Source organism: Leptonychotes weddellii, chromosome 5 (genome assembly GCF_054177405.1).
Source record: "Leptonychotes weddellii isolate Sample4059 chromosome 5, ASM5417740v2, whole genome shotgun sequence".
Taxonomy (NCBI): Eukaryota; Metazoa; Chordata; class Mammalia; order Carnivora; family Phocidae; genus Leptonychotes; species Leptonychotes weddellii.
In genome coordinates this window covers 107,232,617-107,260,156 of record NC_138373.1, presented here as the reverse complement: position 1 = coordinate 107,260,156, position 27,540 = coordinate 107,232,617, and the positions used below count along the sequence as shown (strand labels likewise).

Below are 27,540 nucleotides of genomic sequence, written 5' to 3'. Positions count from 1 at the left end.
CTCTCTTGCTCATTCTCCTTCTCAAATAAATAAATTAAATCTTAAAAAAAAAATAATGTCCATCACCCAGTTACCGCATCCCCCACCCACCCCCCTCCCCTCAATTTGCTTCCTATAGTTAAGAGTCTCTTATGGTGTGCCTCCCTCTGTTTTTATATTTTATTTTTCTTTCCCTTCCTGTATGTTCATCTGTTTTGTTTCTTAAATTCCACATACGACTGAAATCTTATTGTATTTGTCTTTCTCTGACTTCTTTCTCTTTTTTTTGAGAGAGAAAGTATGAGAGAGAGAGCACGAGAGGGGGGAGGGTCAGAGAGAGATGCAGACCCTGTGCTGAGCAGGGAGCCCAATGTGGGGCTCGATCCTGGGACTCCAGTATCATGACCTGAGCCAAAGGCAGATGCTCAACCAACTGAGCCACCCAGGCTCCCCTTCTCTGGCTTATTTCACTTAGCATAATATCCTCTAGTTCCATTCACATCATTGCAAATGGTAAGATTTATTTTTTTTTAAGATTTTATTTATTTATTTGAGAAGGGGGAGGCATGAGAGAGAGAGCACAAGCAGGAAGAGGGGCAGAGGGAAAAACAGACTTCCTGCTGAGCAGGGAATCCTATTCAGGGCTCTATCCCAGGACCCCGGCATCATGATCTGAACTGAAGGGAGACACTTAACTGACTGAGCCACTGCAAATGGCAAAATTTCTTTTTTTTTTTTTTAGAATAACAAAAAATATTTTACTAAAACATAAGATTTACAGAAGTTTCCAGACAAGCCATACAAAATAGTCACAAGCTTTTTCTTGAAGGAAGGATTCGACACTTGACAACAAAGTCACAATGTTATTAGTGAGGGCTGTGATGTTTGTTTAATGTTCCCATTTTGGTTCAAACAATCAAGCTTGTCCATCTACAGCATCTAAATAAAGTTAGACTTGGCTAGAGAGCATATTCTAAAGAACGGGTTAGCTGCTTTTAACCAATTCAATTAGATCACCATAAAAAGGGGGAAAGGAGCCCATAAAATTAAAATAAAACTACCTCTCCCCCTCAAAAAAAGAAATAAAGAAAAACACACACACCTCTGCAGCTAACCCTGACAACTACCTTCATTCACAGTGCTTTATACTCAAACCATGATGGGAGAAATGAATAAAAGCAGAGAAGGGCCACTGCTTTTAAACGTTTCACAACAATCCAGATGTACTTCTAGCTTCTGCTCATGCTTTACAACAGTGAATCAGGACAAGACATAGATTTGCTAATGTGCATTTAATCACCAAAGGACTGAAGATGTCTGGGCTTTTATTCTATGATGTTTCTAAGACTGTGTCCATTAAATGCAAACAAAAAAGCAAGAAGTCTTGGCAGAACAGAAGTGTTGCACAATTGATGATCAGATCGATTTTAAATATTATTCATGGCATATAGCGTAGTCCATGCTCTAGCTGTTTCTATGGCTTGGGCTTCGTTGGTCTTCCACTGCTCCGCTACATCATTTGCTAATGGATCATCTGGATTGGGAGCACTTAAAAAGGCCTGGATCCATAGCAGAACTGTGTGGATCTGCAGTGCTGGGGATCACTTATCTTTCAAAATATCTAAACATATTCTTCCCAACTTGTCTTCATTAGGATGATAAATTTTGGTCATGAAACATACTTTAGGGGTTGCCATTGGGTATTCTTCTGGTAGGAAAAGTTCGGGGGAATCCTGGGGGCCAGCAATGACCACATGAAAATAACGGGCGTTGCTCTCATCTGGTTCCGCTTTACTGCCAGGAACTGGTTCTGCCAGCAAATGCTGGGTTTCCTTGATAATCCTGTGGGGGAGCCCGGCCATCTTGTCAGATCCCGAGTTCGGCCTCTGGTCTCCACTCTGGCTCCACTCGCCTCACACACGAGTGGAAGTCCAGGGCTCCACTTCCGGGGGACCAAGATTTCATTCTTTTTGATGGCTGAGTAATATTCCATTGTGTATATATACCACATCTTCTTTATCCATTCATCTGTTGATGGACATCTAGGCTCTTTCTGTATTTTAGCTATTGTGGACATTGCTGCTATAAACATTGGGGTGCAGGTGCCCCTCCAAATCACTATTTTTGTATCCTTTGGATAAATACCCGGTAGTGCAATTGCTGGGTCATGGGGCAACTCTATTTTTGACTTTGTGAGGAACCTCCATACTGTTTTCCACAGTGACTGCACCAGTTGGCATTCCCACCAACCGTGTAAGAGGGTTCCCCTTGAAGCTACTTATTTTTAAAGAAGATCACTTTTGCTGCCATTGAGGAATTAGTTGGAATGAACCTGGTTGGAGGGATACAGGAGGAGCAAGAGTAGAGATGATGAGAGAAATGTACCAATAAAATAATAGAAATAGAAATAATTAGCATTTATCAGACATTACTCAGTCCCAAGGACTGTTTTAAGTGTTCAGTGTTTTAATTTTAATGTAATCTCTATAACAAGCCCTGTGAGGTTGCCCCTATTTTATAGAGGAGGAAACTAAGGTTCGGAGAGGTTAAGTCATTTGCACAAGATTACATAGCTAATAAGTGGCAGTCAGGATTCCAGCCCCCACACAAAAGCACACACTTACATAGTGCTTCCTACCTGCCAGGCACTGTTGTAAGCACTCTAATCTTCACTAGAACCTTCATAGGTATTATTCCAGCTTTAATGAGGAGGAAACTAGAGGCCCAGAGAGAATAATTACATACCCTATAAGCAACTGGCAGAGCAGGTCCTTCTAGTTCTAAAATCCTATCTTTGAATGTGTCATTGCTTGTTTCCTCCCAGGGAACATCTCTGTACACACATATTTGCAGCAGGGTTTTCTAGCCAGCAGTTGTGATGTGGCTTGCTTCTATTCCCATGGGCCTTCAGAAACCTCTCCTAACCAGCCTTGCTTGGGCCTCTCTTCCAGCTCTTTCCCTCTGAAGGCTGAGGGGCCTCTGTCATCCATAGGCCACCTCTTCTATGGGAGGTGCCTGCTTTTCCCCTGAGGCTTGGCAAGCTCTCTGATCTCCAGTGAACCTCAACCCAGAAACTGGGGGAGGGGGGAGGAGAGAGAGCAATCTGGAGCATCATGGGGCGGGCTGGTCACTGAACTATAGCCTGGCCAGACCATTTGAGACATTTTTGAACAACAAAAGTGTAAATACTGCATCTGGACCAGAACAAATGGATACAGAGAATTCTAATGCCAAACTTGGAATAACAAACAAAATGTTCCTTTGGGAATGTCTGACAGAGGAGCAGGAAGTATAAAGATTTTTTAAATTGTTTGTGTGTGTGTTTTTGTTTTAATAGTCAGGGACAAGTTTCAACCAGGATATGAAAATGAACTGGAAGCAAACAACTTCAAAGGCAGAATTGAGACTCTCCTTAGAAATCTTGTGTAATCCACTATCTTGTGTAATTTTAAGAGGCTTTCAAAATAAGGACAGAAATGCCAACTCTTCTAAGTTTGCCAGGAAAGGAGAAGTCTGAATTTCTCCTTCTACTGAAGAATGAGGAGCGCCTTCCCTCTGCCGCCTCCCCCCCCACCCCGCCCCGGGGCGGGGGGCTCTACCATCTTCTGCACCAGTACCAGGAGAGGCAGGTGATGGGTTGGCCACCTCCAAGACAATAATGACGTAATTATGATGTGTGACTCGGGCTTAGGGAACCTGCTGGCCAGGCAGCTGGACCTGCAAGGCTTGAGGGTGCTGGCCACGCGTCAGAAGGAGAAGGCCTAGCAGCTGAGAGGCCAGAAGTCAGACAGGCTGGAGACAGTGATCCTGGATGTCACCAAGACAGAGAGCATCTCTGTGGCCACCCAGTGGGTGAAGGAGTATGTGAGGACGGAGGTATGACATAGATATATTTCTCTTCATCTAGATGTCCTCTTCCAAGTACTGGTCCCATGAGAAGATGATACCAGCCTACTAAATAAGAGAGAGGCACTATTCAATTATAAAATTTGCTCTTAATTATCTACTTTGACAGAAAAGAACAATGATCTGGATCCAAGACAGCATCTAATTCTACTTAGTCGTACTCTATGGTATGTAGCCATAGGTATATAAACATGCTTCATATAAGTAAAAACTATTTAATAATAAGTAATCTTTGTATAGCACTTCATAATTTTATAAAATTATTTTATATACCCCATGTCTTGTTTAAAGAAGTTTGCTTTCACCCCAGATCAATGGAACATTTTTGAATGGGTCTTGCTTGTCCACATTCAAGGTCTTCGCCCATAGCTCCTACACATGCTGGTGCAATGGAGCATTTGGGAGTTGGAGTCTGGAAACCTGCAAAACATTCTGGCTCCATTTTGTGTGACCTTAGCTAGGTCATCTAACCCCTCAGTGATCCAGTATTTTTCCCAGTAAAGTAGGGCTGTGATAAAGCATCCCTGAGGTAATGTACATGAAACATTTTGAAATGGAGAGATAGAGTCAGATAACGGACCTGGTGAGGAGTCACAGGCCAAGCTAGAGAATGAGTACTCTGTCTTCTGTGCAATGGGAAGCCGTAGCAGTTTCTGGAAAAAGGTGGTTCTTTTCCTAGTCTTTCCCACATTTCATGTGTCCCTTCTGAATCCACCTAATTTCTTGGACTTTGGACCTCTGTCTACTGGCAGTGTCCAGCAGAGTCTTACTGTGAACTAGAAAAAGAAGGAAACCGTTGACAAGCAGCTGCAGGAATAGGCACCTGGGAAAACAAGGAGAGAGGATAAGTTACCAAAAGACAGATGAGGAGGACCTAGGGTGCCTCTTTAGAGGGGCTTTTCATGAGCTTTGGACTCCCATCTGGAACCAGGAGCCTGAAAGAACCTCCACTCCCATGGCAGAATGGCTTCAGTAGTTCCTGGGATTTCTCACATTGGCTTCCGTTCTCCTTCACATGAAGAAAGAGAAGTTTGCCAATCATAACCGTCCTCCCCAGGTATATACTGGTCTCCTTGTTGCTCAGCAAGAGAATGCTCCAGATAGCAATGTTGGATAGAAATCTCTCCCCCACCCCCACTCTCTCTTCCCTTTCCCTCCTCCCTCCCTCCCGTTCTTCGTTACTTCTGACTGGTTAATGGATACATTTGGAAATAACTGTCACACTCTATAGCTTCTGGATTGTATACAACAGATCATATTCTTATTGCAGGATATAGTTTCGGCTACATGTGATAGACACCCAAATTAACAGTGGATTACACAAGACAGGTATTTCTTTCTTCCCTCGTGGAAAAACCTGGCATGGTATGGTATCTCCTCTCTATTGATTTGTCAGGGGCTCATATTTTTTCAGTCTTCCTGCTCTGCTATCCTACAGTCCAAGATGGCTCTAGCCAGCTGAAATGGGGAAAGGGACAGGGCTCTATCCTGTAAGGGCAAAGCACAGATGTTTTGCACATCTTGCTTGTGCTCACATACATTGGCCAGAACTTAGTCACATTGTCAGACCCAGCTGCAAGGCAGGCCGAAACTGTGGTTCTCATTTTGAGTAGCCATGGATTCAGCTAAAAATCCAGTTATTGTGGACAAAGGGGAGAATGTATATTGTGAGAAAACTGACAGTCTCTGCCACACAGAATAAGTCAATTCTTTTGGGGGCTCTTCAGCAACCGCTTCTTCCTTTATAGTCTTTGGTGTTTGACAGGTTTAATAATTACACTTCTGAATCTATGGGTCAAATGATTGGGATGTCTCTAGGAAGACTCCAGGAATTCTCCTTTTCTTAGGTACCCAGGCATCTCTTAACAGCAGAGAATTGAGAAGAGTTTAGAGACATTTCTTAGAATCAATCAGCTTTGGTCTTCGGGTTATTTCCTTTGCAGGATGGAGATACTTACCTTTGTTTTAAAATAGTTTTGTTGAGGTATAATTTACAGAGTTCACTTATTGAATTTTATGTAAGTGTACAGTTCAATAATGTTTTTACATTATCACAAAATCCAGTAATGAAAAAATTATCACATTATCACACAATCCAGTAATGAAAAACTTCTTCATCCAAAATGTTCCCTTGTGCCTGAACTCAGTTCCCACTTCCACTGATTTACTTTCTGTCTCTATAGATTTATCTTTTCTAGAGATTCTATATAAATAGAATCATACAACATGTAGTTCTTTGTGTCTGGCTTTTTTTTTTACTTAGAATAATGTTTTTGGGCTTATCCATGTTGCTGCATAACTCAAGAGTTCATTCTTTTTTATTGCAGAATTGTATTCTATAATATGGTTATACCACATTTTATCCATTCACCAGTGATGGACATTTGGATTGCCTCCAGTTTGGAACTAATATAGATAATGCTACTGTGAAATTCAAGTAGTCTTCGTATGAACACATGCTTTCATTTCTCTTGAGTAGATACCTGGAAGTGGAGCTCCTGTATCATATGATATGTTTAACTTTTTATGAAACTGCCAAACTGTTCTCCAAAGATGTTATATCATTATACACTCCCACCGGCAATGTATGAGAGTTCTGTTTTCTCCATACCTTCACCGACCCTTAGCATTGTCAGTCTTTTGGATTATAGCCATACCGTTATGCATGCAGTGGTACCCCTTTATGTTTTTAATTTGCATTTTCCTGATGATTAATGATATTGAGCACATGAAAAGCTATAAAACTCCCTCTAAGCACAACTTTAGCTGCATCCTACAAATTTTGTTTTCATTTGATTTGACTCAAGATCTTTTCTAATTTCCCACGTGATTTTTTCCTTTGACCTAAGCATTATTCAGATATGTCTTGTTTAATTTCCAAATATTTGGGGTACTTTCAAATTTTTGTTGTTGTTGTTGAATTCCAATTTAATTCCTCTCATAGTAGAACAATCTTTGTATGACTTCAATCTTTTAAATTTTACTGAGATTTGTTTATGGCCTAGTATATTGTTTATTCTAGAGAATGTTTCATGTGTGCTTGAAAAGAAAGTTATTCTGGGGACGCCTGGGTGGCTCAGTTGGTTAAGCATCTGCCTTCAGCTCAGGTCATGATCCCAGGTACTGAGATTGAGCCCCATTTAAGGCTCCTTGCTCAGTGGGGAACCTGCTTCTCCATCTTCCTGCCACTCCCCCTGCTTGTGCTCTCTCTCTGACCAATAAATAAATAATTTTTTTTTTTTTAAGGAAGTTATTCTGTTTGTTGAGTAGAGTGTTCTATACCTCTCAGGTCAAGTTGGTTGATAATGTTCAAGTGTACTTATCTTACTAATCTTCTGTTTTATCAATACTCAAGAGAGGAACAATCCAGCTATAATTCTTGAGTGGTCTATTTTTCCTTTCAGTTCTGTTCATTTTGCTTCCTGTTATTTTGGGGGTCAGTTGTTAGGTGCATGTACATAATAAATTTTATACCTTCTAAAGATGTAATGACATTATAAAATGTCTCTATTTGTCTCTAGTAATATTTGTATTCTTAAAGTCGATTAATATAGCTATTTAAGTTCTCTTACAATTACTATTTGTATGGCATATCTTTTTTGATCTTTTTACTTTCAATCTGTTTATGTTTTGAAACCTAAAATATGTCTCTTATAGGGGCACCTGGCTTGCTCAGTCAGTAGAGCATGCAACTCTTGATGTCGGGGTGGTGAGCTTAAGCCCCACATTGGGTGGAGAGCTTACTTAAAAATAAATAAATAAATAAATAAATAAATAAATAAATAAATAAATAAATAAAACATGTCTCTTACAGGCTGTGTATAGTTAGGTCTTGTTTTTGTATACATTCCCACAATTTCTACCTTTGATTGGAAAGTTTAGTTCATTTACAGTAATGTAATTATTAATGTCATTGGTTTTTTGTTTTTGTTTTTTTTTGAGAGAGAGAGAGCAAGCATGAGAGCATGAGTTGGGGGGAGGGGTAGAGGGAGAGGGAGCGAATCTTAAGCTGACTCTGTGCTGAGCCCAACACGGGGCTCAATCCCGTGACCCTGAGATCATGAGTCAGATGTTTAACCGACTGAGCCACCCAGGTGCCCCTTAATGTCATTGGACTCGTATCTCTCATTTTGCTATTTATTTTCTTTAGGTCTTATGTCATTTTTCCTCTGTTCCTCATTTACTGCCATCTCTTATGTTAAAAAGTTTCTAGTATACCATTTTAATTCCACTCTTAATTTTTAAAGACTTAAAAAAAATGTTATTTCCTTAATAATTGGAGCAGTGGTTCTCCCCTGTGAGTAATATTGCTCCCCCATTCCTGCTAAAGGATATCTGGACATGCCTGGAGACATTTTTCATTGTCACAGACTGGCAGGGCATTCAGAGTTCAATCAGTTCTCAAATTAGCCTGGGCTTTAGTTTCAGCTGGGCTCCCACCATTCTCCTCGTGCATGTGAGTAGTGCTCCAGGCAGCTGCCTATGTATGGAGAGCTTATTATTCCAGCCTTTCAATGGCTCTCTTATTTCCAGGACCTCACATCTAAATTTCTGGCTGGTCTGCTGCTTGCCCCAACCAGGGCCATAAACAGAGGCTGGAAGAGCTATGAGTTTTCCCCTGTTCCTGTCCTACTGATGAGGAAGCAGGAGGCAAGCTGAGGACAAAGCACAAGCTGACACCTTGCACCCCCCTCTCCTCCTGGGTGGGACATGGGTGACATTCCTCCCTTCCTCCCTCCTGGAAGCAAACAACTCTCTTAATGTTAATGCCTTACTAGAGGGAAAAACAACCTTAACAATGGCAAGGCCTCGGGTATCCTGTGAGTCTTTTAACATATGAAAATCCTTTTAAAACCCCCTTTTCCTTACCTCCCCCAACTCCCAAGTATATAATCAGTGTCCTGTCACAACCCTGGTGCAGCAGCTCTTTCTGCCCTGCGGGTCCTGTCCCCGGGCTTTAAGAAAACCACCATTTTGTGCCAAACACGTCTCAAGAATTCTTTCTTGGTCGTTGGCTCTGGACCTCACCCCACCAAATCTCAGCAGCTCTACCCTTCTGGCCTGTTAACCCTGGGGGGGGGGTGCGATGGGGGAATGGCCCCAGGCAAGGAGATCACAATTTCCCGCTGGTCTCATTTGAAGAGCTAGCAGTTTTTCATGAATAAATGATTCTCAATTTGTTGTTTACCTTTAGTTAATTTCCAGAGACCTTAAACCATTGTTTCTGACAGTTTTGTCCAATTTTATACTTGCTTTTGGAGGAAAGGATTTACTGATCTCTTCCATCGCTGGAAGTTCCCTCACTACTTTGGAGTTAAAGTTTGCATCATAAAACCTGGCAACCTTAGGGCAGCCCTTTCACCCCGAAAAGGGTAAACAGCATCCCTGGGAGGGGGGGGATCTGGGTGCATATTTCTCTGGAAAGCAGAGAATACTAAAGGTAGAAGTTCTTTGAAAACTGTAGACCCTCTCCTACCAGCAATCAAGGTTTTTTTGTTTTGTTTTGTTTTTTAGACGTGGGGAGGGGCGAAAGGAGAGGGAGAGAGAACCTTAAGGGTGGCTCAATCTCACAACCCTAAGATCAGGACCTGAGCTGAAATCCAGCTGGGACACTTAAGTGACTGAGCCACCCAGGTGCCCCACGCAAGTATTTTTGACCTCTGGTTTGAAACACAGTTGTTTCTGAGCCCCAGCTAGGACTCTGATCCATGGGATGTGTTTTTTTCAGAGTAGAGTTGTTAGGGTCCAGAGCCAACTTGAGATGTCTTTGTTGCAAAAAGGTGGTTTTGTTAAAGCATGGGGACAGGACCCATGGACAGGAAGAGCTACTGATGCCCCCCAGATTGTGAGGAGCAACTGATTATATAATTTGGGGTTGGGGGAAAGTAAAGATAAGGGAAGTTCCAAAAAGATTTTCATATGCTAAACAAGACTCACAGGATACTGGAGGCCTTGCTATTGTCAAAGCTAAGGTTGTGTTTCCCTCTAGCAAAGTATTAACTTTAAGACAGTTGTGAGCTTCCTGGAGGAACTATAGTCTGACTGCCTCAAGTATTTATCAGTGGGCTGCAGGTTACATGGACATTTAATTTTCTATATTTCCTTCTGCCTTTGTTTCTCACACCACAGATAGCATAAGTCCCTCCACCGGCTGGTTTAATCTCCAGAGAACTAGCTTCCTAAGGTCTTAACACTGTGGTAGCTGCTCTCCTTAACGTCCTGGTTTCCCCCATTGGCCCATTTTTCTCACAAGATAACAGAAGGGTGCAGGACATTAACGAACCAAACGCAAGGTCATTCTGTGCGCGCAGCTGAGATAAGGCCTCGGGCTGGTCCTGGTCAGCTCTTGGCACTGACTGCTTCTGATGTTCAAGCAGCAAAGGATCTCGGTTCTGTTCAGAGATCCACTGGGCAGAGCCTTCTTGGGTGGCAGTTGCCTTTTTTAAGTGGTTAGACAAGGGGTCAGGTCTGAAGAGTCTGACAGTTTGCTAGCCAAATCCTTCCCTTTTTAAAGGAATTTCATCAGTTTCATTCCTTTTTAAAGGAATTTCATCAGTTCATCAGGAAGTTCATCACCTCTGCAGACCTCCTCTGGTTCTGCTCATTATCCGTTCTGGGGTGTTGGCTGACCTTGGTCCCGGCGATCTCCCCTAGCTGCAGTACCTGAACTGCTTACGTCATTGCTTGACACAAGCTCCTGCTTAACATGAGAGACTCCAGTTTGCTCTCTACGCTGAACAAGTCTAAAGAATGAGTCAGTTAGGCAGGCAGCTAGTTGACACTGTAGTATTCACAAATGTTCAAACCAAGTCAAGTTTAACTCAACCTCCCACCCACTCATCTTACTTCTAGATCACCCTCTTCCTCCTTGCTTCACCCTATCTATGTAATTTGCTTTGTGATCTTCCAGGAATGCCAACTTACTTTAATATTTATTCAAGCCAGATAGATTTGGAAAGATCAGTATGCAGCAGTTACAACAATCTTTGACCTGATGATTGAGAAACAAAATCCCAAATTTCCTGGCAGCCCCTGAGATGTTATGTAAAACCAATTAACTGAGCATCTAAGGAAGAGATTCATGCCCTTGATGGGGGTTGGACAAGATAACCCTGAAATTCTAGTTCTGGTCTACTACTGATTAACTGGGTGATGTTGGGCAAGTTTCTTAACATCTCTAGGCTCCCTTGGCTTTTTTTTTTTTTTAGTACAAAGAGAGGGGTAAGTCAGTCCCCAGTTGCTTTCCTCTTCTAATATGAAGTGAATCAGGTAATTTGGCAAAGCTAACTAGAAATGATCTAGAATGGGTCTTGTCATTAAAAGCAAGCTGAGGTCCCTACTCAAAGGAGAAAGTGTCTGCCTACAGTGCCAGACTAGGGTTTAGGAATGGAACTCAAGTGCTTAAAATCTATCCCAGCAACTCTCAGGCTTACCCCACACTTTTCCCAGAGGTCTCTTTCCTGCATGTTGTTGAAGAAGGCTTCCACTGTGCCCCTGTAGATTGTACCTATTTATAAATGTTATTGATTGAAGCAAATCTGTCTGTAGGGACAGATGGCAAGGGGCACATATTGACTGTTTCATATCCCCACCCTCACTATTCTACCAAATTATGTTACATCACTCTCTCTTACTAGCTTTCTCGGAAGAACCCCTGTGTCCAACTGGAACTGGGAAAAAACTATAGTAAAGTGAGGTAGACCCACTCTATTGTCCCTCTGGGGGTGCAGGTGCTATATGGAAGTTTATGCTAAAGGTACTGGTGACCACTAATTCTAGTATAATGTCAAGTCCTGACGAGTCCCACAACAGATAGGATTCAGAAAACTGGCTGAATATGAAGGTCTTAAATAAGCTTGAAGACTCAACCCAACATTTCCAGTTTCCAATTTCTAGTTTTGGAATTCAATGGTTTCCCTTTTAACACTCCAGCTGGGAGTGGAAAATGGTAGACAACCTTTTCATTCAGTGTAAGCTCAGAGTTCTGATGTTATCCAGGGAGTCGAGGAAGGGAAGCCCAAGGATGTGAGACGTCCATAGCCTATAGTGTATGTTTGGGGGTGGAGGGAATGGACAGGCAATGTCAGGTTGGTTTTCCTATCATTTGGGGAAAATTAAATGTGAATGACTGAGCTGTTCATAAGTGACAAAGGTAAAAGGGAAATGTTTACCACAGACGCATTCTAACCTGCCAATGGGGGTGTCTTTTTGACTCTCCAGTAGAAAAGAAGGACACCTTAAAGTTAGTGTCAGGTCACTAGCTCTTTCAAAGTAGGAGTCTCCTACTGTCCTAGGTTTGAAAGCCTTCAATAAGATTGGAGAAAAAGAAAATAATACTAGCAGCCAACATTTGTTGAGCCGTTTCTATGTGCCAACTGCTGGGGTAAGCATTTACATACATATGTTTACATACATTATCACCTTTAGACTTAGGAAGATTTATTTCTCCTGTTTTGTAGGAGAGGAAACAGACTCAGAGAGGTTACATAACTCGTTCAGAGTCACACAGATAATAGCCCTGATCGGAGCCAAGTTTGTCTGGATGGCACTCTGCCCTTTGATGGTGAGCAAATACAGGGGTCACTGTCCTCTCAGGGCTGGAATACCCCATTGTTCAAGCGGTCACTACTGCCTTTTATGAGGGCTCATGACACCTCTTCTCTGATCATCGTGTCCCACATGTCACCGTGAGTACAATGAGGATAATTATATCTTGCTTCTCAGAGTTGTTTTGAGGATGAAGAGAGATCATGTTAGCACAGAGTTTTCCTCAGAGCAGAGCATCATGATAAGCTTGGGCTAAACGGTAGGGTTTTTTTGTTTTTTGTTTTTTTGTGTGTGGATACAACGTTAAAATTATTTTTAGTTTTACAGATGCAGAACCTGAAACTTAGATTAACTGGGTGTGGTTTTTTGTTTTTTTTTTTTTAGTGTTCCATGATTCATTGTTTGCATATAACACCCAGTGCTCCATGCAGAACGTGCCCTCTTTAATACCCATCACCAGACTAACCCATCCTCCCACACCCCTCCCCTCTAGAACCCTCAGTTGGTTTTTCAGAGTCCCTAGTCCCTCATGGTTCTAAATGGTAGTTTTAAACACAGTCATATTCCTGATTCCTCAGGGCCTCTGCTACCTGTGTTTATTTCTGTCTCTACCTCTTTTCTCTAAGCCAATTCCCCATGAAAGTTAGGATCTCATAATTTTTTTTTTTAAGAGAGGGAGAGTGGGGGCGCCTGGGTGGCTCAGCCGTTAAGTGTCTGCCTTCGGCTCAGGTCATGATCCCAGGGTCCTGGGATCGAGCCCCACATTGGGCTCCCTGCTCGGCGGGAAGCCTGCTTCTTCCTCTCCCACTCCTCCTGCTTGTGTTCCCTCTCTCGCTGTGTCTCTCTCTGTCAAATAAATAAATAAAATCTTAAAAAAAAAAGAGAGAGAGGGCGAGTGGGCAGAGGGAGAGGGAGAGAGAGAATCTTAAGCAGGCACCACACCCAGCTCGGAGCTCAATCTCACAACCCTGAGATCATGGCCTGAGCCAAAATCAAGAGTGGAACTCTTCACTGACTGAGCCACCTAGGCACCCACCCTCCCTCCCCATAATTTTTTTTTTTTTAATTGGTCTTTGGAGCAGGCTTTTAAAAGTCCAGTTGTCTAGGGGCACCTGGCTGGCTCAGTTGGTGGAGGATGTGGCTCTTGATCTCTGGGTCATGAGTTCAAACCCCATGTTGAGCACAGAGATTACTTTAAAAAATCCACTTGTCTAACCACTCACTGCACTCCTCTCATTCCCATTTAACCAAAATAGTTTGCAAATGCGTAAATATGATAGGATCTTCAATGCCCCTGTATTGTTCATTTGTTTTTAGAAAGGTTGTCGATTGGAACCTGGGGAGACTAAGAGTTCTATTTCCATAAGAGGGATCTGCAGATCAGGTTAGAATCAAGCTCACCTTTCAGTCTCTATTCTGGAGATTGAAAACTATTCTAGACAACATTTCTAGAAGGGAAAAGCATGTCTCGGAATGTCTTCTACACCCAAGCAATTCCCACTAGTCATTCAAGAGTCCTTTTAAGCATCATCTCCTCTGGGAAGCCTTCCCCAAATTCTTCCCATTAAGGTGACTATTCTCTCAACTCCCACAGCCTGCATGCTTGTCATCCTTTATTGATATGCCTGAAGCTCTTCCTCCATAGACTGTGTGCTCCTTGAGGTCAGGGACATTGTTTTCATTTCTGTACTCCACCCTCAGCACCATGCCCCGCTCAGAGGAAGTTTTCAATCATGTTTGTGGGATAAATGTCACATTTAATTTGCTTTCTGAGGGAAAGGTGCATTTGTCAGGTGTATTTCCCCCTTACAGCAATGTTGTGTTGTTCTTGAGCAGATTTCAAAGTGAGTGCTCAATTATACATATAGTAACCCTTCCCTGTGCTGTAGATCCTGATGTCTCATCTGTTTTTCCGTTTTTAACTTAAGGTTTGCTCATACCTTGACACAAATGAACAAAAACAAGCAAAGCATACACACAGCTTTATTGTTTTCCCTTATTAATATAAACAATATATGCTCATTGTAAGACATTATAACACAAGAATAACAAAAAAGGAGGAAATGATAATGAATGTAATTCTACCACTGAGAGATAACAACTATTAATTTTTTTTGGACCACACATGCGGACTTTTCTTTATGCATGTATATCTTTTAAAATGAGTCATAGTGTTTATATGATACTTTTTTCTTTTAATATATATTTAAGTACTATATGTATATTTTTAAAAGATTTTATTTATTTATTTGCCAGAGAAAGAGAGAGAGCGTACAAGAAAGGGGGAACAGCAGGCTCCCTGCTGAGCAAGGAGCCCGAGGCAGGACTCGATCCCAGGACCCTGGGATCGTGACCTGAGCTGAAGGCAGACGCTCAAGTGACTGAGTCACCCAGGTGTCCCTAAGTACTATATATGTTTTATGTCATATTTAGATCACATCACTTTTATTGGGTTAATATGCCACATTTTATTTATTCTTGGCTGGCTGGGTTCTCTCCAATTCTTAGCAATTATCCAAAGCACTGCAAGGTAGTTAAATATGTAAGTTGTTATTTTATTATTACCTTAAGATAAATTTTTGAGAATAAAAATACTGGTCCAATGGGCATACATAATTTATGTGGGTTTTAAATTTTTTTAATGAGCTACCAAATTCCCTTTAGACCTCAGTGCCTAAGTACCCAGGTAACCTGAGTTCTTGTTAACCTTGCCACTTACATTAAAAATAAAACAAAGCAAACAAGACACTTGGTCATTGCAAAGTCATTTTTGTTTTACTTGGCATTTCTTTAACCATGGGGGAGGTTATATTTCTTTTCATGTTAATTGATGCTTTCCTGATTTGTAAAGTGAGTATTCTCATCTTGTTTTCCTATTGAGTAATTTGAATGCCTTATTTCACGTAGGAGTTAGATCAGTACCCAGGATCCCTTGGACTCAAAGCCCATTTTGTAATGATAGCTGTTATATGAGGTTTTGCAGAAAAGACTTTTCTGGGATTATTTTTGATGCAGGCAAGTTGGGTCCGAGGACCCAGAGGGGGGTCCCACAGGACCAGCCAAGAGGGTCCTTGGCTTCTCCCAGGATAGAAATCCAATGCGAGCTGGAGAAGTGAAAGCAGAGTTTATTGAATAACGTGAGTGACAGAGAACAGCAGACGGAGTGTCTGAGAGACTCAGAAAGGAAAGGAGAATGAGTCTCGTCATCACTTGGGGTTAGGGGTTTATATTGGAAAGGGGTCTAGGGTATGTGTTCCTTTAGGAATCCAGGGTAGGGTCCAATCAAAGGCAAGTGTCAAGTGTCAGATAGGTGTTATCTCATGAATCACTGAAGGTAGGGGGTGTTGATGCTAGCATCAGCCAAGGTTTATTCAAAGCTAATGTCCTGAAACATTTCTGGGATCCGGCTCTTCTTGGATGTTATCAAGTGTTTGGGGCCTGGGACAAAACTCAGAGAATGATGAACTTTCTTGCTCCCCCCTTGAAGTGGGAACATAGCTTCTTTGGCTTCTTCAGAGACAAAATATAGAACATGAGTAAATGGGGCCTAGCAGAAAACCAGCAGGGACAGAGCCTTTCTAAAATGGAGTCCTGGGCACCTGTGGCTCAGTTGGTTAAGTGATTGCCTTCAGTTCAGGTCATGATCCCGGGGTCCTGGGAGGGAGTCCCACATCAGGCTCCCCCTGCTCTGCAGGGAGTCTGATTCTCCCTCTGCCTCTGCCTGCCACTCCCCCTGCTTGTGCTCTCTCTCTGTCAAAAATAAATAAATAAAATATTTAAAATAAATAAATAATAAATAAATAAATAAATGAATGAAATGGAGTCCCTTCAGCTTCCCTACTTCACTTTGATTATTAAAATCAATGTCTGATTTATTAAATTTATAATTAAAGACATTTTTCTTTAATAATTTGCTCAACTTATAGACCTTATTTTATACATATAATTTAGCAGATTTTATCAGTTTTTAAGGGGGAGTTTGATTAATATTTGGTTCTGCTATTTAAACTCCTATTAATTTCTGTACTCCACCTTCAGCACCATGTGAGAAACTTAGACTACATTCATAAATTTAACATATTTAGGGCCACCTGGGTGGCTCGGTCAATTGAATGTCCAACTCTTGATCTCAGCTCAGGTCTTAATCTCAGGGTCATGAATTGAAGCTTGGCATTGGGCTCCACACTGGGCATGGGGCCTACTTTAAAAAAAAAATTAACATATTTAATTTTCTTTAAAGTATGTCAATTGTGTGACTGATAAACCTTAAATAAGCCTTATAAATCAAATAGCAGCATATAAATATGGCAAAGTCAAATTATATTAATTTTCTCACGTGTTTTAAGTACTTTAAACACTGTATAGCTTTGGAGTATTTACAGAGTATTATTGTTCAGAATAGTAATAACTCAGGGTTTGGTTTACTTGACCATCTCTATACTTAATTCTAAGTCTCTTCAGACATTTACCCATGAAGGAGGAAATTATTTCCTCCCAAGTAATTTGACATTGCCCTTTTGGGTAGCTGAGGTTGCATATGGATCTGAGACTTTGGTTGGGATAAGAATATTTATGGCTGTAGACATTGTCAAATGACAAAACTAACAAGTTCAATGTCCTTTCTTCAAGGGAAGACAATCCACAGACTGAGGGAGCACAGTGCCTCACAAGCAGTGAAGCCCTCTTACAAGACATCCTGGGCAACAGGGAGCTTTGTAGAGGATTAAAATTTCCAACTCTGAAACAGGGCCTGGTTGGCTGAGGTTGCATATCTGACCTGATTTAGAAAGATCAAGGGACAAAGAAATAAGTATAGAGTCCAGAGTTGGCCTGGCATTTGGACATCGGCTGACTGGATACATTGCTTTTCTGGTAAAGCAGAGCATTTATAGGAGCACAGAAGTGGGGTTTGATGATGGGACCCCCTGGGCAGGAGCAGCTCCATCTTGGGCCTATAAGTTTATTTCAACATGTAAAATGAGTTTTCTCACAATGATGGACGACAAGTACTACTAGAAGTCTCTTTCCATAGCTCTATGCCAGATAAGGGGATCTCATAACATCCACTAATCCTGTACTAGAAGTTGCAACCCCTAATTTTCACATTTGACTTAAGCCTGCCTCCCCACCCAAGTTGATTCACCAACTGACTGGATCCAATAGATCATTGCCCTATATTCTAAGCTGTATTATTTTCATATTTTTCCTATCTGTAGTGCTACAAATCTTACAGATATTCAAATGACATCTGTTTGGATTCTGTTAAATTGACCTCTGCCTTATTCAAGGGTAACAATTCCAAGGTCATTCTTGTAACAACAGAGCAACAAATTACATTTTGTTGTTTTGTTTTTGCAAGGCAGATAAAACAAGATAAATACAAAGCTTTAAAGTTAGTCAACTAATCAGTGGCAACTACACAGGTTTAACTCAACCACAGTCTTTCCTGCTTTTCCTCTCTCTTGGGCAAATCACCACGATCACATATTATCACTTGACTTACAAATGTTGAATCCCCAGTTGATGCACAAGGAAGTCATTAGCTCTAAGATTTCTCAGAAAGAAATAATGTCACTCTGGATGTGAGACAAGTCATTTTAGATGTAACCCTACCCAAGAGATGGTTTGATAATGTCATGCTGAATAGTCATGAGAACATCCTGAGTTTCACTGGGGTGAGACAGGTCACCAGAAAAGCCTGGACTGTGTTGTGTGCACATTACATGCATTCACTTGACATACTGCAACAAGTGTGAGTATGGTAGGGCTCTGACAGAGGGGTGGTGGGTTACACGGAGCCTTGGAGAAGGTAGCCAAAGGGGAGAGCCATACCAGATGGTCTGCTGCCCTGCCCAGGAGAGAGGCTATTCTGGACCTGAGGACTCTGCTAAGCCCCAAGACCCCATACTTCTAGAATGGACAGAAGGCAGTTCACTCCTGGTACTAACTTGTTGGAAATATTCTTTAAAAGCATCTCATATCTTGACTTGAAATGCGTCTTCACTAAACAATAGCTTGATCTATGATCCAGGTGTTTTCAATCTCACCCAGTTAGTCTTCCCTTTTGTCTCATAAGTCCTCATAAGGTAGTGTCCTATGAAAATGCCCTAGACAGGTTTTACATTCAGAAGTAGCTACCCCTTTAAATTGGGTTCTTGGTTTGTTAAATCAACCTCTTCCCAGAGTTTGATCTTCTTGGGTAATGGCTGGAACTGGATGTAAGGACTTGCAGAACTGAAATACAGAATTGGCTGAGGGATCTTTACCATAAGGACCCACTACAGTCCCCTTGCAAGACCCCTAGTGGCCGCCTGAAACCACGGATAGTGTCAAACTCTATATATACTGTTTTTTTCCTATACAGACATACCTGTGATAAAGTTTAACTTATAAATTAGGCACAGTAAGAGATTATCAGCAATAACTAATAATAAAACAGAACAATTAAATCAACATACTGTAATAAAAGTTATGTCAACGTGGTCCTTCTCTCTCAAAGTATCTTATTGTATTGTACTCACCCTTCTCGTGATGATGCGAGATGATAAAATGCCTATGTGATGAAATGAATTGAGGTGAGTGACATAGGCATTGTCATGTAGTGCTAGGCTACCCTGACCTTCTGATGATGCTCAAAAGGAGGACCATCTGCTTCCAGACAGAGGTTGACCAGGGGTAACTGAAACCACAGAAAATGAGGGGCACCTGGGTGGCTCAGTTGGTTAAGCATCTGCCTTCGGCTCAGGTCGTGATCCTGGGGGCCTGGGATAGAGTCCCACGTCAGGTTCCCTGCTCAGCAGGGAAGTCCGCTTCTCTCTCTCCCTCTACCCTTTCCCCTGCTTGAGCTTTCTCTCTCTCACTCACTCTCTTTCTCTCAAATAAGTAAATAAATAAAATCTTAAAAAAAGAAAAAGAAAAAGAAAGAAACCACAGAAAGTGAAACCTTGGGTAAGAGGGGACTACTATAATGGGATTCCCTCTGAGGCAAGTGGCCAGTTGACCTGCTGACTTATCTTTACCTACACTTGGACTATGACTATAGCCAATATAGAATTCAGAATCAGTAGGTTCTGATATTTCTGCGGAATAACATTAGTTTTGATGGAGGTGGAAAGAAAAATTGAGATAGGGAAGAAGCCGGGTGGTCGTGTGGCCCGCGGAAGCACCATCACATCGGGAACTGGTGAGCCTGGTTGAGGCTTGGGGAATAATTGGTTTCTATCAATAGCAGAGACAAAAGGGAGGACCAGGAGCATTTCAAATTGCACTTTATTCCCAGCAGAACATGCTCTCTGAGGGGCAGCCCAATGTCACGGTGAAGCTCACAGTCCCTGGAGACAGCTTTTCGAGGACTGAATGCTGACTCCACCACTTACCAACTACGTGAGCTTAGGCACAGAACTTAACCTTTCTGTGCTTTGGTTTTATTAAATGGGAAGATTAAATGAGATGATGTACACAAAATGCTTAAAGCTGTGCCTGACATTTGCTAAGATACACTATCATCATCTAATACTTATTGTGGAATGGCTTACTTCTCATGACATAGATGGGAAAGAAAACCAACTGGCAGCTTGATAAGAAGCTGGCCTAAAAAATGGAAGAAATTGTTACCTGGCTCTTACGTCTGTAATCTTTTGTGAGTAGTAAAGGGAGTCAACTTTTTTTGAGCCCATTCAGACAGGGTTTATTTCCAAACATCAGGAAATGCTTACATAGCACCCATCAGGTGCCGGACAAATACTAATTCATTTAATCTTCCCTGACAACCCTTCGCTGTTATTAACATATGCCCATTCTACAGATGAGGAACCACAGCAGTCAGGCTCCAGAGACCCGTGCGGCACCACTGTGGGATGCTGCCCACCTCCCCCTTCAGACAGGACTGCAACTGCCAAGCAAGTGACCTACACAGGCTGGAGCCCAGCACCAACCAACAGCACGGGGCCAAACATTTTCTCACCAGCCTGCCCGGTTTAATTTTTCCCCCCATCAATTGGGCATAAGAGAAGTGACACCTTCTTTGCCTGAATTGGGTTTAAAGTGCACAGAAGTTGATTTTCTTCTTAGGATTAGAAAGCTGGGGGGCGCCTGGGTGGCTCAGTCATTAAGCGTCTGCCTTTGGCTCAGGTCATGATCCCAGGGTCCCGGGATCGAGCCCCGCATCGGGCTCCCTGCTCAGCGGGAAGCCTGCTTCTCCCTCTCCCACTCCCCCTACTTGTGTTCCCTCTCTTACTGTCTCTCTCTGTCAAATAAATAAATAAAATCTTTAAAAAAAAAAAAAGAGGATTAGAAAGCTGAGAGAAAGAAAGCACCAGGGGCCACCAGGACACTATGTCACTCTTAGTTACATTGGCCAAAGTAAGGTATGTAAACATTGTGAACATTGACGTACTTGACACTTCTTTTCTTTTTCTGGTAGCAAATATAGAGTAAGAATTAAATTTGGTAAATTCCTGATTAGCCCGTAGTGTGTTTCATTTTGAATGTATATTACCCGCCTTGGCAAAGTTTCTCCTCTTTCTGGAACTTCTGGAGCTACAAAGATTAAGTTTAATAAGTGTAGTGTTGGTTTATTAATGAGAAAGGAAGGAGAGGGACTTCCCCAGGCAATTAAAACCCCATGTTGCTTTTTTTTTTTTAAGATTTTATTTATTTATTTGAGAGAGAGAGAATGAGAGACAGAGAGCATGAGAGGGAGGAGGGTCAGAGGGAGAAGCAGACTCCCTGCCGAGCAGGGAGCCCGATGCGGGACTCGATCCTGGGATTCCAGGATCATGACCTGAGCCGAAGGCAGTCGCTTAACCAACTGAGCCACCCAGGCGCCCCCCCATGTTGCTTTTGACTCTATTGGAGTAACTCTAACCCATAACAGAATTGAAGCGCAGGGACTGTGTCTTTGTCTGTACTTTCTCAGCATCTTACACAGAGTAGGTGCTCAGCTTGTGCTTGTTCCATTCAATTAAACCCACACGGTAAACAGAAATATGCTAGGTCAAATCCTCAACTGGGAAGAAATACACGGAATCTTATAGCGGAACTCTTAACAGCAGTTATCTTTGGGAGGTGAGATTCGAGTGCTTTTTATTTTCTTCTGTATACTTTTGATATTTCCTCCAAATCACAGCTTGAGTCTTTGCAACAGATGATTGCTTATAGAAATGAGAACCCTTCTACCTCATTCCTTTTTAAATTGTGGTTTTCATTTTTACAAAAATTATATGGACACATAGACAATCAAATAGTTGCTATGAAAACCAAAAGGATTCCCTTCCCCCTCTCTCCTATTTCCCAATCCACTGAGGACACCACTTTGGATTTTTTTAGTCAATTATTTTGGTATTTATCTCCATATGTGTCAATAACATGCTTATGTTGCTTGAATTTGATTTGAATATTTTCTATTCATTCTCACTGTAGAATCTCACTACAGGGGATAAGACTTTAACCCATTTAGCCACCACTCCCCCCCACCCAGGTGCATTCCAATTGGCCCCCATCCTTCCAGCTTAATTATTTGGAAATTTGGTCAGATTGATGCTCAGGGTTGACCTACGCTGACTACGTAAACAATTACTTTTGATTCCCCGCACAACATTTTATTTTCTCTAGAGTTAATTATCTTTTTTTACTTGCTCAGTTTCTTATGTCTTTACCATTAAATTGACCCCTCCTTCTCCCCCCAGTTTTGTAAATCACCTCTCGGTATGTTCAAACGCCTTAGGTGTTCTGTAATTTGACCTTCTAGGATGATTTCTTGGGGCCTCTGGACTTGCTCCAAACTGGACTGATTTCTCTAGTAGGTCTGGCTACCCAACTGCCATCTTGGGATTTCCCTTCACTGCTCTCCTAGAGATTTCTTTTGTCTTTTTCCTGTTTTGGATCCTTTGTTGCCGGGATCCTCATGTCTTCCTCTTTTTTAGTGAATTCCTTCATTCTGGAGTAGCTGCCTAACAAAGGGTGCTTGGGAGATAATTTGAGAGTTTTCATGTCTGAAAATCTCTTTATTTTATGTTCATATTTAATTGATCTTGGCTGGATGTGGAACCCCAGCATGGAATCCCTTTCTTTCAGAAATTTTCAGGCATAGCTCCCCTCTCCTTGCCTCCATCATTGCTGGTGAGGAATCTGACACCATTCTGACTCTCAACCCTTTACACGAATCATGTTTTCTTCTCTGGAAGTCTGCAGGATCTTCTCTTTGTCCCCACTGCTCTTGACTTTCACTCTGACATGCCCCAGTGCCATAGTGCGAGTCTGCTTGCACCATTGTGCTGGGTGCCTCATGGGCCCTATCAATCTGGAAACACATGTCCTTCATTTCTAGAAAATCCTGCTGAATATTTCTTTGAAAATTTTATCTCCTCCATTATTTCTGTGCCCTCTTTCTAGAATTTCTATTATTTGGAGGCCTTGCTCCTTTAATTTTCTCTTCTGCACTCCATGTCTTTGCCTTTCTATTTAAAGAGAAATTGCCTCCTGCTTAATATTCTGGCCCTTCCATTGTATTTTCATTTATGCTCTTCTAATTTCCAGGAACTTTTTTTTGTTCTCTGAATGTTCCTTTTTTAATAGCATCCTCTTCTTGTTTCATGTATGGAATATTTTTCTCTTAGCTCTCGAAGATATGGAGAGTGTTTTGTGTCTGTTTCCCCCTTGCATTTTCTGCTTCCTACAGGCGACTTTATTCTGTCAGCTCATTTGGGTCTCTATCTTTCACACTAGATGTTTTCTTCTAATGTCTGTTGATCCTTAGCTAGTTGCTCACATTTAAGAGCAGCAGGGAGCTAGAGAACGGCAAACTGGGAGCACTTATAATCAATGATGATCTTCACTGTTTTGTTGTCACTGGCTTATTTCGGTGGATCCCTGATATCAGCGTCCTAGAACACTTGTTTCTCTTGAATTTGTCCGATTCCCCAGAGAAGCTTTTCCAGTCTTCCAGCTGGAGGGCATATGTCTGGCTGCCTCCATTTTGGTTGCCAAATGTAGAAAGAAGACTGAGCTCAGGGTTTCAGCACTCACTATGTACATTTTCACTTCATCGCATTTCCAGAACAATACCCGTGCCCCCCACTTTTATCTAGATACTCATTGTTTTTACCCCCTCTTCCCAGATCTGAGAGGGACAGTCGCTATACTTATCTGGGAGAGGGTCTGATGGTCTGTTTCTTTTTTTTTTTAAGATTTTATTTATTTATTTGACAGAGAGAGAGACAGTGAGAGAGGGAACACAAGCAAGGGGAGTGGCAGAGGGAGGGGGAGAAGCAGGCTTCCCGAGGAGCAGGGAGCCCGACGTGGGGCTCGATCCCAGGACCCTGGGATCATGACCTGAGCTGAAGGCAGGCACTTAACCATCTGAGCCACCCAGGCGCCCCTGATGGTCTGTTTCTTAAATAAGTTTTCAAGCAATCCTTCTTTTCTCAGGCCCTCCTCTACCCCCACTTCTAGAGACGTCTAGGGCCCCAATTCTTCGGCCCTATGGGAGTTCTTCAATTAAATTGAGTTGCTTATTATGTTCCCCATTGCTGGTGTGTTATTCAGTATTTTCTCTTTTTTAAAAAAAGATTTTATTTATTTATTTGAGAGAGAGAGAGCACAAGCAGGGAGAGTGGCAGGCAGAGGGAGAAGCAGACTCCCCGCTGAGCAGGGACCCCCCGACATGGGACTCAATCCCAGGACCCTGGGATCGTGACCTGAGCCAAAGGCAGACACTTAACTGACTGAGCCACCCAGGCACCCCTGTTATTCAGTATTTTCGATTCTGCTAAATCATTTACCACTGGTCCACTTGCTTTCTCCTAAAATTTCATTGCTGTGAGTCTTCTCTTCTTCCTTGTGGATTTATTGTCTTTATTTTAAAAAGTATTTTACTATCATCTTAGGGGATTTTCAGTGGAGAACAGATACAAATCAGTGTGTTAAAGCTGCCAATATTTATTGTTTTTCTTACTACCTGATGACAAAAGTCACAACGTGTACACAAACAAGTTCTGGCAAACGGCTTTTGAAGGTGTTTGTGACACCTACCCTGAATAGGCTGAAAAGCAGGGAGAGGCTGCTTAGCACAGAGTCTAGAACCTTACTGTTCAAAAACATGTTGTGTAGATCAGCTTTATTGTCATTACCTGGGAATTTATCTTAAAATGCAAAATCCCAGACTCTGCATCAGACTTCCTAAATCAAAATCCATATTTTTTTAAAAGATTTTATTTATTTATTTGACAGAGAGAGACACAGCGAGAGAGGGAACACAAGCAGGGGGAGTGGGAGAGGGAGAAGCAGGCTTCCTGCAGAACAGGGAGCCCGATGCAGGGCTCGATCCCAGGACCTTGGGATCATGACCTGAGCCGAAGGCAGATGCTTAACAACTGAGCCACCCAGGTGCCCTCAAAATCCATATTTTAACAAGATCCCCAGTTAGTTCATAGCCAAATGAAAAGTTGAGAAGCACTGGACCATTATAATAACCCTGATCGTTCCATTCAACAGTATTAGATTATGTTCTGAAAATCAATTGGCCAGAATCTTTCCACTTAAACTCACACAACTATCCTTAGGGATATGACCTAAGGGAAACAATGGTTCGTCACAAAAATTGAATGATGATCCAGAACTGGTCTAGGGATTTCAAGATCTGACCATAATTATGCCAATTAGCAGGGTAAAGACTGTCTAGGTTACTCAAAAAGAATCCCAAACACAGACACAGTTTACTTTAGCAGAAAAAGTGTAAAGGCATATATGTCTTATCCATCTTATTGGGAATCAAATTTTAAAAAGAAAGAATAGGTTCTTATTATAAGAGACTGGTAAGTAAGTGATATTGATAAAAGATTAAAAAAGTCAATTCTCGGGCGCCTGGGTGGCTCAGTTGGTTAAGCGACTGCCTTCGGCTCAGGTCATGATCCTGGAGTCCCTGGATCGAGTCCCGCATCGGGCTCCCTGCTCGGCAGGGAGTCTGCTTCTCCCTCTGACCCTCCCCCCTCTCATGTGCTCTCTCTCATTCTCTCTCAAATAAATAAATAAAATCTTAAAGAAAAAAAGTCAATTCTCCCTTGCCTTTGCCAACACTTTGACTTCTAAGAATTAGAAGGAAGCACCTGCTGCCTTGAAAATAAATTCGTCTATTCTCTCAAATCCAGGTCCCGTCCAGATCCAAGAGATTAAACATCAGAAGAGAAGCTCACAGACTGGAATTTGGTCATTCAGGGCAAGGAGGGGAAGGAAGTATGCTCCAGGAAATCTCCTAGAGCTGGAGGAATGCAGCTATTAGCTCTATACCATTTAGGAATAAAGGATAATAGCTACAAATTGAGTGCATTGACCTTAGATGAGCAAGGCCGGCTCCAGTGAGCTAATGGCTAGTAAGATTAGCCAATTCTCTGGGATAAGGGAGACTGTCAGGTTTGCAGGACAAGTTAATGCCATGGGGAACAGAATTCATAAGAGTCAACTGGCTGAGATGAATTACTGCCAACCATGGCTGCAGTAGAGAGTAAAGCACTTGCGTAGAATTGGTCTGGAAAATGTAAGCAGGGAGAGCGTGTGGCTGGAAGTCTCACTGGGAAGCTACGTAGGGACATGGCCAGTGCCCAAACCTGCTGCATCCGCTGGAAGAGTCCTGGGCTGAGCTCTGCAAGAGGGGCTTTTCCTTGTGCAGGCAGAGAGTCCGTGAACAGAAAGAGAACCATGTCATTTGCAGAAGTCATTTGCCGAGGCTGGTTCAGTCAAAACCATGACTCCAGGGTGCCGCCGAGTAGCTGATCAAAGGACAGCAACAGCGGCAGCTCGTGTGCAAAGAATGACAGAGGCGTGCTGGACCAGGTGTGAGGAGATGGAGGAGAGCGGCACAGAACAAAGACCAGGAGTGGTTTCCCTTGATTCCTGTGAACTCGTTGGTAGCTACTTTAAAGAGCTACCTGGGGTCAGATCATCAGCTGATGGGGATTTCCACTGGACGATTTCCAGAGAAGGAGGGAATGCCTTCTGCAGACAGGGTCTCTAACTAGGAAAACGGAAGTTTGGTCAACAATAGCATTATACGAGTGGCATAATCACCGTGAACTAGCACCTGAAGCTTACTAACGAAGCTATTTTTCAGAGACAAACCTGTTCAAAATGGAATCCTTTTCTCTCTTGGAAAATGGAAAATGAGTTGAGTCCTCACTCTAACAAGGCAGAGCATAGGGGTGAAGGGGTGCTTTCTTCCAGGGAAGGATACTGTACCTGTCACCCAAGGATGGATGCAGTCAGCGCTAGGACTGTGTGTTAAGGCGAGAAAGCGAGAATGTCTTCATTTGTACAAAGGAAGTTGCTGCTTGTCATCCAAGGCATAAAGCTGTTTTGTTCTTTTATAGAAGTTCAAAATACATAGAAGGATTGAGTGGATGCAGAGTAGCCAAAGGGATGGAATGCACTGGTTATGAGCTACTTTCTCTAAGCTTCCAGCCTTCTGTGCTCCACTTTACGCTGCTCTGCCTAGAACCCTGCAAACCAGATTTCTCTTCTGCCCGCTCTCCCTGTTCGGGTCTTCTACTAGAGGCTCTACAGGGCGGCTTGAAGGCTAGAGGGCTGAGGGATTTATTTCCTCCGGTTTGCTTTCTGCAACAGTCATTAGCTGAAAAACAGCTGCGGTAAGCTTCGGGTGTTAGTTCACCGTGATTCTTCCACTCGTATAATGCTATGTTGACCAAACTTCCGTTTTCCCAGTTAGAGACCCTGTCCGGTGGAAATCCCCATCAGCTGATGATGTCAGTGCCAGCCTAGCAACCGTTCTTCACTGGGCCAGCAACCCCTGACTTCAGCAGCAATCCTGGACTGCAGGTTGTAGTTCTTTCCTCCACTCCCTAAACGAGCCTGATGATGCCCCTCAGAGATACCACCGCCGGCAAGCTGGCACCTTCTCCCAAGAGGTCCAGGTCCCTGCAGCACAGGGCTCTGACTGCACAATCACCAGCCAGCCAGTGCCCCATCTGCCAGGGTCTGGGTTCCAGCTCCTCGCAGGTCTCTCCTTGGAGCACAAAGCTCCACATTCTCCCAACACCCTTTCTTTCCAGCCCTGGGAGAGGCGTTTGCTTCCTGCAGTTCCCCCTCCAGAAAATTTCA

At 42.5% G+C, this 27,540-nt stretch overlaps 1 pseudogene across 1 annotated transcript; it reads right to left on the bottom strand.

Moving 5' to 3' along the window:
- Window positions 1-313: 313 nt before the first annotated feature.
- Window positions 314-27,332, bottom strand: LOC102749232 (ubiquitin-conjugating enzyme E2 N pseudogene; annotated as a pseudogene). Its single transcript, XR_014145721.1, has 3 exons — window positions 26,034-27,332; window positions 2,725-4,708; window positions 314-2,311 (listed from the first exon to the last, which is right to left on the bottom strand). The product of XR_014145721.1 is annotated as a ubiquitin-conjugating enzyme E2 N pseudogene (transcript).
- Between the last annotated feature and the right edge of the window lie 208 nt (window positions 27,333-27,540).